Raw genomic sequence first — 9,377 nt, forward strand, 5'->3', positions numbered from 1 at the left:
TTTATTTTCTCAGTCCTACCTCGTTCTCTGCTGTGTGGAAAGTGTGCGCACATTCAGCAATTGACCGAGCATATTGCAGCACTGACGAAAGAACTCGAAGACCTTAGGCTCATCCGAGAGAACGAGATCTTTCTGGACAAGACCTTCAGTGATGTTATTACACCAATCATGCCAGAAGAGAGCAGAAGAGTGCAGAAGATGAGGAAGGCAGAGAGGAGACAGGTGCAAGAGACGTCGGGAGAAGTACCTGTCAGGAACAAGTTGAAGCTTTTGGAAACAGTAGAGTCTGATGACACTGCCAGTTCGCAAGGCGGCCATGTTTATCAATCAAAAGTTGCCGCAGAAGCAGAGCGGAAGAGTCGGACATCGCACAGAGCCGTGGTAATAGGGGACTCCATCGTGAGAGGAACTGACCGGGGTTTTTGTGGCAGCAGACGGAATTTAAGGATGGTGTGTTGCCTTCCTGGTGCTAGAGTGAAAGACATCGCGGACAGAGTGCAGGACATCCTCAAGGACGAGGGTGAAGAGCCCGAGGTGGTGGTACACGTCAGCACAAATGATGTCGGGAAGAAGAGGAGGAACATACTACATCGAGACTTTGGAGAACGAGGAAGAAGGCTAAAAAGCAGGACGTCCATGGTGGTTAACTCCAGTTTGCTTCCAGTTCCTCGGGCTAGTGTGGCCAGAAACCGGGAGATAATGGACTTGAACGTGTGGCTGGGGAACTGGTGCAGGAAGCAAGGTTTCAAGTTCTTGGATCACTGGGGTATATTTTATGGTAACCATAAATTCTACAAGAGAGACGGCTTGCACCTTAATAGATCAGGGATCAGCATTCTGGCAGGCAGGTTTTCTGCTGCAACACCGCTACATTTAAACTAAGTAGCGGGGGGGAGGGGACAAGCTGGATGTTTAAAAAGGAAATTGAAGGGGTAGTTAGAACAAGAGAAGTCAAGAAAGACAACTGTATCAAGGAGGCAGAAAACTGGAAAAGGCATCATGCTGTAAAGTTGAGTGAAATAAGGGTTGAGGGGAAGGGTGAGAGCAGTAACAAATTAAAAATTCTACATATGAATGCACGAAGCATTAGACACAAGGTGGATGAGCTTGAGGCTCTTTTGGAAATTGGCAGATACGATATTGTGGGGATAACTGAGACGTGGCTTCATGGGGACAGGGCCTGGGAAATGAATATTCAAGGCTACACGTGCTATCGTAAGGACAGACTGACGGGCAGAGGGGGTGGGGTGGCCTTGTTGGTAAGGGACGATATTCAGTCCCTTGCGCGGGGGGACCTAGAGTCAGGGGATGTAGAGTCAGTGTGGATAGAGCTTCGAAACACTAAGGGTAAAAAGACCCTCATGGGAGTCATCTACAGGCCCCCAAACAGTAGTCTGGATGTCGGATGTAAGTTGAATCAGGAGCTAAAATTGGCTTGTCACAAAGATGTTGCTACAGTTGTTATGGGGGATTTTAACATGCAGGTAGACTGGGAGAATCAGGATGGTATCGGGCCTCAAGAAAGAGACTTTGTGGAGTGCCTTAGAGATGGATTTCTAGAGCAGCTTGTGCTGGAGCTGACCAGGGATAAGGCGATTCTGGATCTGGTATTGTGTAACGAACCAGAATTGGTCAGTGACCTCGAAGTGAAGGAGCCTTTGGGAAGTAGTGACCATAATACAATAAGCTTCAATCTGCAATATGAGAGAGAGTGGGTACAATCGGAAGTGACAATATTTCAGTTGAATAAAGGGAAATATGGACCTATGAGGGAGCAACTGGCCAAAGTTCAATGGTGCAATACCTTAACAGGGAAGACCGTGGAGGAACAATGGCGGATATTTCTGTGTATAATGCAGAAGTTGCAGGATCAGTTCGTTCCTAAAAGGAAGAAAGATCCCAGGAGGAGACATGGGCGGCCGTGGCTGTCGAGGGAAGTAAAGAAACATACAAAGTTAAAAGAGAAAAAGTATAACTTAGCGAAGATAAGTGGGAAAACTGAGGACTGGGAAGCTTTTAAAGAACAACAGAGGATTAGTAAGAAGGAAATACGCAGAGAAAAAATGAGGTACGAAGGTAAACTGGCCAAGAATATAAAGGAGGATAGTAAAAGCTTTTTTTAGGTATGTCCAAGGCAAAAAAATGGTTAGGACAAAAATTGGGCCCTTGAAGACAGAAACAGGGGAATATATTACTGGGAACAAAGAAATGGCAGAGGAATTAAATGGGTACTTCAGATCTGTGTTCACTGGGGAAGACACAAGCAATCTCCCTGAGGTAATAGTGGCTGAAGGACCTGAACTTAAGGGAATTTATATTTGCCAGGATTTGGTCTTGGAGAGACTGTTAGGTCTGAAGGTTGATAAGTCTCCGGGACCTGATGGCCTGCATCCCAGGGTACTGAAGGAGGTGGCTCGGGAAATCGTGGATGCGCTGGTGATTATTTTCCAGAGTTCAATAGAATCGGGGTTGGTTCCTGAGGATTGGAGGGCGGCTAATGTTGTGCCACTTTTTAAGAAGGTTGGGCGGGAGAAAGCAGGAAATTATAGACCAGTTAGTCTGACCTCAGTGGTGGGAAAGATGCTGGAGTCTATTATAAAGGATGAAATTACGGCACATCTGGATAATAGTAACAGGATAGGACAGAGTCAGCATGGATTTATGAAGGGGAAATCATGCTTGACTAATCTTCTTGAATTTTTTGAGGATGTAACTCGGAAGATGGACGAGGGAAATCCAGTGGATGTAGTGTACCTGGACTTTCAGAAAGCTTTTGATAAAGTCCCACACAAGAGGTTAGTGAGTAAAATTAGGGCGCACGGTATTGGGGGCAAAGTACTAGATTGGATAGAGAATTGGTTGGCTAATAGGAAACAAAGGGTAGTGATTAATGGCTCCATTTCGGAATGGCAGGCAGTGACCAGTGGGGTACCGCAGGGATCCGTGCTGGGACCGCAGCTTTTTACAATATATGTAAATGATATAGAAGATGGTATCAGCAATAACATTAGCAAATTTGCTGATGATACAAAGCTGAGTGGTAGGGTGAAATGTGATGAGGATGTTAGGAGATTACAGGGTGACCTGGACAAGTTAGGTGAGTGGGCAGATGCATGGCAGATGCAGTTTAATGTGGATAAATGTCTGGTTATCCACTTTGTTGGCAAGAACAGGAAGGCAGATTACTACCTCAATGGTATCAAATTACGTAAAGGGGCTGTTCAGAGAGATCTGGATATTCTTGTCCACCAGTCAATGAAGGCAAGCATGCAGGTACAGCATGTCGTGAAGAAGGCTAATAGCATGCTGGCCTTCATAACAAGAGGAATTGAGTATAGAAGCAAAGAGGTGCTTCTGCAGTTGTACAGGGCCCTGGTGAGACCACACCTGGAGTACTGTGTACAGTTCTGGTCTCCAAATTTGAGGAAAGACATTCTGGCTATTGAGGGAGTGCAGCGTAGGTTCACGAGGTCAATTCCTGGAATGGCAGGATTGCCTAATACGGAAAGACTGAAGCGACTGGGCTTGTATACCCTTGAGTTTAGAAGACTGAGAGGGGATCTGATTGAAACGTATAGGATTATGAAAGGATTGGACACTCTGGCAGGAGGAAACATATTTCCGCTGATGGGGGAGTGCCGAACCAGAGGACACAACTTAAAAATACGGGGTAGACCATTTAGGACAGAGATGAGGAGAAACTACTTCACTCAGAGAGTGGTGGCTGTGTGGAATGCTCTGCCCCAGAGGGCAGTGGAGGCCCAGTCTCTGGATTCATTTAAGAAAGAATTGGATAGAGCTCTTAAAGATAGTGGAATCAAGGGTTATGGAGATAAGGCTGGAACAGGATACTGATTGGGAATGATCAGCCATGATCATATTGAATGGCGGTGCAGGCTCGAAGGGCTGAATGGCCTACTCCTGCATCTATTGTCTATTGTCTATTGTCTATTGTGTTCCTGCCTGCCCTGCTGTAATTGACAAGCTCGTCTTCCCAATGATACCAGTCTCAGGCTGATCTCTTTCCCCACTATCTCCCTGGGTATCAATTCCAAACACCTCCGCCCCCAACCCAAGCATCTCGAGCAAACCTCCCCATTGGTATATCAGTCCCCTTGCAATTCAGGTGCATCTGTCCCTTCTTATACAGGTCTCTTCTACCCCAGAAGAGACTCCAATGATTCAAAAATGTGAATCCTTCTCCCCAATACCAGCTCCTCAGCCGCACATTCATCTGCTCTCCCCTCCTGTTCCTACTCCCACTGGGACACGGCACTGGGAGTAATCCAGATATTACTGCTGTAGGAGTGACCGCTGTCTCTGAGGCAAGAAGACTCTGAAGGCCTGGACAATTCAGCAGGAACAACAGTTTATTCCATTGGGAATCGATTACAGCCAGGAGAGGAACTCCAGACCATCACACAGGACAATCCAGCTCTCTCTGTCAAACACCAGCACAATACCAATCTTACACTTTCTGACATCAAAGTTATGTCAGTCAACAAATTAACTGTTATTGTGCAGTTGATCATATCAAGTCCACAAGTCAACCAACTGGGCGATGATTCCATCAGGTCTGTAAATCAGTTGGCCAGACAGTTAATTCCATCAGGTCTGTAAATTAATTACATCCAATTAATAATCCAATTAACTCGGCATTTTGATGACATCAGGTCAGTGTCTATTACATATCTCCCAGTCAGGGTCAAACACACGGGGCCTGTTCGCTGATGTGGTCACTTGTTTATCTTGTAACCTTTGTCCCTGAATACCCTGTGATCTGCTGAGGTTCTGCCCTGCTCCCCCATATCAGTTAATCATTACCAATGTCTCCGTGGGCTAGCTGGCGTGTCTTTACTGATACAGAGAGTCAATCACCTTCAAACATCTTATTCTATGGTTTTGTGAGATATTGTACTATATGTTTCTTTATTTTTATATTAAGGCCCTTTATTTACCAACCCACTCTCAATCGCTCGGTATTTACACCTTCAGCATTTCATTCAGTCATTCATCAAACTGTGGTCTCCCCACTCCCCAGCGCACTATCTCACCCGAAACTATGAAAAGATGAGAATACTAATCCCCCTCAGAACCATCTACCGGGACTTGAACAGCTTGCAGGACACCAAACAAGTTGTCTCCATCAGCACGGACCTGTTAGATACAGATTGGATGGGGTCTCTGTCCCCTTTAAGAAAGTTACTGTCAAATCGCGCCTCCGTGAAATGGAATGAATGAGGGAGGAGACCGACAATAGGGAGTGAAATCTCAAAACCCAGCCGCGGGAATCCGTTTACTCACCCCTCTGCTTTTATTAAGTACATCTATAATTTCTGATTTGGTTAAATCATATAAGCCTGATATTCTTTCTCATACTCTGTACCCTAAAAGGACTCACACCCTCATCCCCCTCCTACAACTACCCGTGGGGATTGACTTTTTAAGTTCCTGCCTAAATTCCTATTTCCTCTCCCCAGAACCTCGTCCTTTTCCCATCCTGTATCATGGGTTCCAATGTGTACAGCAACATCCTGCTGGTCCCTCTCCCCTTTGGGAATATTCTGCACACTCTCTGAGATAGTTCTGAATTGTCTGGAGTGAGGGGATATTTGAATAACTGCCTGGACCCAGTTTGGAAGCTCTCTGGACAGATTTCAGATCCCATCATTGACTCTCTCTTTATTGGAGGGACAGTGAGGTGCAGCAGCACTATATTTGAATTCAAGCCTTTCTGAAGCCGTTTTCAATGTATTTGGTCGGGCAGTGTGTTGGGAAGGTGACCCAGCTGGTTACTGCAGTTATTGAATTGAGAAATAATCGGGTGTGTACTCTGATTATTGAATCAAACGAGAACTACATTATGTTCAACTGAGAAAAACAATTGAGTTCCGTTTGATTTTAAAATTGAAAGAAATCAAGAGGTGTTAACTCTTTCTTGTATAACAGTTAAAACTGCCCTGCAGTATATTCCTCACAGACTAATCGAGCAACAATCGAACATAGTCACACTCACAGAATCCCACTTTACAGACAATGTCCCAGACAACACAGTGACCATCTCAGGGCAGGTCCTCTCACACTGGCAGGACAGAGCCAGCAGAGGGAACAGCTCCGTGGGATACAGTCAAGAGGGCTGTGTTCTGCAAGTGCTCAGCATTGATGGCAGACCCCATGAAGCCTCATGACATCAGGTTAAACATGGACACGGAAACATTCTGTGTGTCTTAAAAAGTATTGAGGTAAATAAGTCCCTGGGTCCTGATGGGATCGATCCCAGAATATTGAGGGAGACAAGAGAACAAATTGCTGTAGCATTGACAGACATCTCTGTATTCTCTCTGGGCACAGGTGAGGTCCCAGAGGACTGGAGACTAGCTGATGTTGTCCCATTGTTTAAGAAGGGTAGCAGGGATAATCCTGGGAATTACAGACCTGTGAGCCTTATGTCAGTGTTAGGGAAATGATTGGAAAAGATTCACACGGACAAGATCTATTCGCATTTAGAAGAAAATGGGTTTATTCGTGACAGACAGCATGGTTTTGTGCGGGAGAGGGCGTGCCTTCCTAACTTGACCACGTTTTTTAAGGAGATGATGAAGATGATTGATGAGGGAAAACCAGTTGATGTTGTCTACATGGACTTCAGTAAAACAGGGTCCCTCATGGCAGACTGGTACAAAAGGTGAAGTCACATGGTATCGGGGGTGAGCTGGTAAGATGGAGTTTCCTATTTAGAACTGACTCAATCATAGGAGACAGAGGGGTGTGATGGAGGATGCTTTTCAGAATGGAGGGCTTTGATTAGTGGTGTTCACAGGGATCACAGCTGGGACCTCTACTGTTCATGGTCTTTATAAATAATTTGGAGGAATACGTGGCTGGTCTAAGTTTGTAGACGATAAAATGATTGGGATGATACAAAGCTGATGGAGTTGTAGATATTGAGGAGGATTTTGTCAGAGGGTACAACAGTGTATAGATCAGTTGGAGGCATGGACAGAAAAATGGAGCTTCATCCAGATAAATGTGAGGTGATACATTTGGGAAGGTCAAGTACAGTTGGAAATTATACAGTGAATGGCAGAACCCTTCGGTGCATTAACATGCAGAGGGATCTGGGTGTGCAGGTCCACAGATCACTGAAGTAGCAGTGCTGGTGGATAAGGGGGTTAAAAAAGCCTATGGCAAGTTTACCTTCATCGGAAGGGGCATTGAGTATATGGATAGTTCAAAGATGTGCAGGTTAGGTGAAGTGGTGAAGCTAAATTGCCCATGGTGTTCAGGGATATGTAGGTTAGGTGCATTAGTCAGGGGAAATATCGAGTAATAGGGGAGGGGAGTGGGTCAGGGTGGGATACTCTTCACAGGATCGGTCTGGACATGTTGGGCCAAATGGCCTGTTTCCACACTGTAGGCATTCTATGGATTTCAGGAAAGTTATGCTCAAGCTTTATAGAACTTCAGTTTGTCTGCACTTGGAATATTGTGTCCAGTTCTGATCACCACACTACAAGAAGGATATAGATGCTTTGGAGGGGGTACAGAACAGGTTTCCCAGGGTGTTGCCTTGGTTTGGGGGATTTTGAAGAAAGGTTAGATAGACTGGATTTGTTTTCACTGGAATGCAAGGCATTGAGGGCTGACCCAGTAGAAGTTTATAAGATTGTGAATGACATTGGATGAAGTGGAAATATGAGGCTTTTTCCCAGGGTGGAGGGGTCAATTACGAGGGGCACAGGTTCAAACCACATGGAGGGAAGTTTAAAAGAGATTTTCAAGGCACATTTTTCACACAAAGGGTGGTGAGTGCCTGGAATGTCCTGCCAGAGGAAGTGATAGAAGCAGACACATTAGCAGCATTGAAGGGAATACCTGGACGAATACACAAATAGGAAGGGAATAGAGGGATACGGATCCTGGAAATGAAGACGGTTTTAGTATGGAAGGGTAAAATGTGTCAGCACAGGCTTGGAAGGCCGAAGGGCCTGTTCCTCTGCTGCATTGTTCTTTGTTCTTCTCTGTTCAGTGAGCTCTTCCTGCATTTAAAACACTGTAACAGGGATGCTATGAAACAACTCCAGGTCACTGAGATACAGACCCACCTTGGAGGATACAGTCCCAGATGTGGCTTTCCCAGACTAGTGCACATGGAAGTTTGATTATTGAGTTTTACTTTTAAAAAGACCCCTCCCCTGGATACTATTGAGATAAAAATATCTGAGCAATCATATTTTCAGAACTCCAGTGTCTTTCCAGTCAGATCACTACTCCGAACCCCTTGATTAGATTTCAGTCTGTAACTCACTCCAGGATATTTACTATTCGATATAGAAACGTGTTGGAAAACACAAGAAAGAAACTACCGGAGAAACGCAGCAGGTCAGGCAGCATCTGTGGGGGGATAAGAGAGTTAACATTTCTAATCCAGTGTCACTGGGTATTTGAAACAAGGATCCCTTCCTCCGGGAACTGAGACTTCTCTGAACTGTTTCCAATACAAGTATATCCTTTTAGTAAAGGAAACTAAAATTGAACGTAATACTCAATGTGTGGTCTGAACAGTGACTGTGTGGTTGTAAGACCTCCCTCCTTTTATACACTACTCCCTTACATTAAAAATCAATATTCCATCTGACGACCGAATTCTTTGATGTACCTGTATACTACTCTTTTAGATTCCTGTACAAGAACAGGCTGATTCCCCCTCCTACAGAATTCTGTCGTCTGTCTCCTTTTAAATCATGTTCTGCTCTCTGTTATTCCTGTCAATCAAACAACCTCATGCCACAGCCACATTATACTCCAGGTTCCTTTTCCTTCCCATTTGCTCAACCCAGTAGTTTAATGTGATTATAAATAGTTGAGGTCTCAGCATTGATCACTGTGACACTCCACTAGTTACCAGTCTGAAACGGAACCATTTATTCTGATTCTCTGTTTCCTGGTAATCAGGCTTTCATCTTCTACCCTGCTTCTGTATCATCACTGGCAAAATGCAACAATATCTTATGCAGCATCTTTTACACAGCTTCTTGTACAGAGCTTTATAAAATCATGAGGGGCCAGAGACAAGATGAATAGCCAAGGTCTTTTCCCCAGGGCAGGGGAGTCCAAAACCAGATGGTACAGGTTTAAGGTGAGAGGGGAAAGATTTAAAAGGGACCTGAGGAGCAACATTTTCATGCAGAGGGGATGTGTGTATGGAATGGGCTGCCAACATTTCGGAGACATTTGGACAGGGACATGAATAGGAAAGATTTAAAGGGATAAATAAATATTGAACTGTTTCCAGAACACTGAAAGTAAATGTAATCTTGAACAACTCTATTACAGTCCTTGTCCAGAATTGCATGTGAGACAATCTATTTTACTGA

The sequence above is a fragment of the Chiloscyllium punctatum genome, chromosome 29, assembly GCF_047496795.1.
Source record: "Chiloscyllium punctatum isolate Juve2018m chromosome 29, sChiPun1.3, whole genome shotgun sequence".
NCBI lineage: Eukaryota > Metazoa > Chordata > Chondrichthyes > Orectolobiformes > Hemiscylliidae > Chiloscyllium > Chiloscyllium punctatum.